Source organism: Panthera leo, chromosome B4 (genome assembly GCF_018350215.1).
Source record: "Panthera leo isolate Ple1 chromosome B4, P.leo_Ple1_pat1.1, whole genome shotgun sequence".
Classification (NCBI taxonomy): domain Eukaryota; kingdom Metazoa; phylum Chordata; class Mammalia; order Carnivora; family Felidae; genus Panthera; species Panthera leo.
The window spans coordinates 68,824,811-68,828,791 of record NC_056685.1 but is presented as its reverse complement, the minus strand read 5'-3'; the positions used below and the strand labels follow the sequence as shown (position 1 = coordinate 68,828,791).

Genomic DNA, 3,981 nt, shown 5'->3' with positions numbered 1-3,981 from the left:
CCCCTCTGGTAACCATGTTTGTTCTCTAAGAGTCTATTTCTTGTTTTTTCTCTCTTTTTTTCCTTTGCTCATTTTTTTCTTAAATTTCACAAATGAATGAAATCATATGGTATTTGTCTTTCTCTGATTGACTTATATTGTTTAGCATTATACTGTCTAGCTCTATCCATGTTGTTGCAAATGACAAGATTTGTTCTTTTTATGGCTGAATAATATTCTGTGGAATGAGTGTGTGTGTGTGTGTGTGTGTGTGTGTGTATTTTTCATTCCACCTCATCTTTATCCATTTGTCTATTGATAGATACTTGGGCTGCTTCCATAGTTTAGGTATTGTAAATAACGTTGCAATAAACATAGGGGTGCATATATCCCTTTGAATTAGTGTTTTGTATTTTGGGGGTAAATACACAGTAGTGCTATTACTAAGGGACCTCCATACTGTTTTCCACAGTGGCTTCACCAGTTTGCATTCCCACCAACAGTAAAAAAAAGCATTCCTTTTTCTCCATATCCTCGTTAACACTTGTTTCTTGTGTTTTTGACTTTAGCTATCCTGACAGATGTGAGGTGATATCTCATTGTAGTTTGATAGGCATTTTCCTGATGATAAGAGATGTTGAGCATCTTTTCATGTGTCTGTTGGCCATCTGGATGTCTTTGAGGCAAATGACTCTTCATGTCTTCTGCCCATTTTTTAATTGGATTATTTATTTTTTGGGTATTGAATTGAATCAGTTCTTCATATGTTTTGGATACTAACCCTTTATCAGATATGTCATTTGCAGATAAATATCTTCTTCCATTTAGTAGATTGCCTTTTAGTTTTGTTGTTTCCTTGGCTGTGCAGAAGCTTTTTATTTTGATATAGTCCCAGTAGTTTATTTTTGCTTTTATTTCTCTTGCCTTAGGAGACATATCTAGAAAAAAGTTGCTATGGCCAATGTTAGAGACATTACTGCCTGTGCTCTCTTCAAGGATTTTTATGGTCTCAGGCCTCACATTTAGGTCTTTAATCCATGTGTCTACTTTTATGCCAGTACATTACTGTTTAAATGACTACCACTTTGTAATCTAATTTGAAATCTGGAATTGTGATGTATCCAGTTTTGCTTTGCTTTTTCAAGATCGCTTTGGCTATTTGAGGTCTTTTGTGGTTCCATACAAGTTTTAGGATTGTTTGGTCTAGTTCTGTGAAAAATGCTGTTGGTAAAGTTTTTTAAACCGCAAGGAATAGATAATTCGTATGGTGCTGTATATCCTCCACTCTAAGAATTGAGGGTCTTTGGGTTGTACACTGGCAGGGACCTGGGGAGCTCTGTCTGATAGACAAAGGAAGGGTACTTTTTAATACAAAAACATAATGGGGAGGGAAGGGGGAAAATAGTTACAAACAGAGAAGGAGGGAGGCAAACCACAAGAGCCTTTTAAATACAGAGAACAGGGGCTCTGGGTGGCTCAGTTGGTTAAGCGTCTGACTTCAGCTCAGGTCATGATCTCACGGTTCGTGGGTTCGAGCCCCACATCTGGCTCTGTGCAGACACGCTCGGTGTCTGGAGCCTGCTTCTGATTCTGTGTCTTTCTCTCTCTCTGCCCTCCCCTGTTCACGCTCTCTCTTGAAAATAAAACATAAAAAAAAAAAATACAGAGAACAAACTAAGGGTGGCTGGGGGGGGGTGTGGGAGAGGGGAAAATGGGTCATGGGCATTGAGGAGGACACTTGTTGGGATGAGTACTGGGTGTTGTATGTAAGCCAATTGGACAATAAATTATATTTAAAAAAACAAAAAGATAATGGAAGCTGCAACCAATACCTCCCCAATTATAAAGACATAAAAATAGATGTCTCTGAGGTAAATGGAGAGCCTGGGGCTTAAGAGTGTTGAAAGGGTTTCACAGGGAGTGTCACAGACACCAGGGTGGCTCCTGCATCAGTTGGTAGAACAGCACATAGCCCTCACTGGATGCCACCTGATTTTCACTGGCAGGGGAGACATGAGAGTCATTGCAGACGTGCCAGCCGGGCTGGCACCAGCAGAGGGCTGCATAGTGCTCATAGTGGACACTGCCCCAAGTAGATACAAAGGGCATACAGGGCTTCGGGCTTTGTCCTGCTGCAGCAGGAAGTCTACACCTGCTGAACTTTTCCTGATGGAGTCTTGGGAGGTGGAAAATCGATTAAGATGCAGCACAAGGATTCAGAGGCATCTTTGTACCATCAACTTTTTGGTACTTCGTGTTTTCTGCCAACATCTGTCACACACTGGAGCATTCTCTGACTCCAGCTCTTCATCCTTGGTGACAAGCCTGAAACGATTCCCGCAGAGACACCTTGCACCCACAAATCCTTTCTGGGATGGGCAGGACAGGTCACAAAAATCCTCATAGGTCATGAAGTGATGCCCACAGGTCTGGCACTTGAAACAACTTTTCAACTGGCCTAGAATCAGGTCCACAGTATTGCTGTCCTCTCCCTCTATGTAACACTTCCACGTTAAGTTGGCCTGGTCATCACCATTTAACTCAGGTTCTTCTAGCAGAGCCCTCCACAGTGGGGTTGGGAGTGAGCTGGACTGTTGGCCAGGATTGCCTGGCAGCCTCGTTGGTTGATTTCCAGGTAGAGCCGCTCCATAAGGAGCTTCAGGAACTCTCGGGCATCCTGCTGGCTGTGTCCAGAGAAGGATGGAACATATTTGTAGAAGACGGCTCAGAAGGTAGTAGGATTCACAGCTTCACAAGGAATCAGAGTTTCACAGGGCACCAATCACATCTGCAAAGGCTTCAGAGAGGTCTTGGGCTCCACCCACTCCAGGCATCTCTTGCTGGAAGTCCCATAGCAGTTAGAAGTCTGAAAGAGTGAGGACAGCTCAAACATGGTAGCACTGCATTCAGGAAGCACGTGTTCCCCAGATTTCAGAGGCCCACATGACCAGAGCCCAGAAGCAGTGTGTGATAAGCCATTTTGTCATTGGAGTAGAAAGACTCAGAGGGCTGGGCAGATAGGACGTGGAAGGAGCCGTGGGGAGTAAGGGTCTCCATCTGTATGCTGAGTAGGGGGGGGGGGGGCAGGAAAGCCCTCGAGGTGGTGGAGAGATAAGTCTCAAAGTGGGAGGCTCAGGTCAGAGCCCCAAGTGGCTCAGTGCAGCCATGCACCCTCCCAAGGCAATCTCCACAGGTCGCAAGTTCCCACTGCTCACAGACTTGGAATGACCTAGTTTGGTTCTGGAAGGGAGAGGCAGAGCCACAGTCAGGGAGTGGTGAGTCAGGCAGCAGAACTCCATGATCTGCTGGAAGGGGTCTTCTAGGAAGAGGGCCTGACATCTGTCACTGGAACATCCCAGTTCCAGTTTCTGGAGCCTTTCCTCAGAGGGACCTGGCAGGGGAGGCAAAGGTCTTAACATGGGGTTCGGCCCAGGGGCTGGTTTCTGCTCTTCTTGCTTCTGGCCCATGGGGCAAATGGTAGCTTTGATCCCATTCTGGACATCAAAATATCGCTCTTAGGCCTGGCCCAGGTGGTGTTAGAGGGCTGCGGCATGGGGACACCATGGACAACACAGGCTGGACCTGTCCTCTGGTGAGGTAGCAGGGGACCTCGGGCTAGGCCAAGCCCCAGCTCAGGGTCACCCCTTACTACACCCGTGCAGCTCACCCCCAAACCCCCTAGGGCCAAGCTTCAGTTTAACCACTACTGTTGCTGCATCTGTTGCCCAGATCTCTCCCACCACAGGGCTTGCCACCATCTTTGTTGGTCTGGCTTGTTGATGCTTACAAGACCACTGCTGGAGAGGAAGGGTTCTGGAGACTGTGGAAAGGGTCCTTTTACAATGTTGCTCATAATGCCATTGTCAACGGTGCTGAGCTGGTGACCTATGATCTCATCAAGGATGCCCTCCTGAAGGGGGCACCTGGGTGACTCAGTTGGTTAAGCATCTGACTCAGCTCAGGTCATGATCTCACGGTTTGTGGGTTTGAGCCTCGCATCGG

The 3,981-nt window shown here is 46.4% G+C and overlaps 1 pseudogene; it reads right to left on the bottom strand.

Annotated features, from left to right (window-relative positions):
- Positions 1 to 1,902: 1,902 nt before the first annotated feature.
- On the bottom strand, positions 1,903 to 3,532 carry LOC122225375 (annotated as a pseudogene).
- Positions 3,533 to 3,981: the final 449 nt, after the last annotated feature.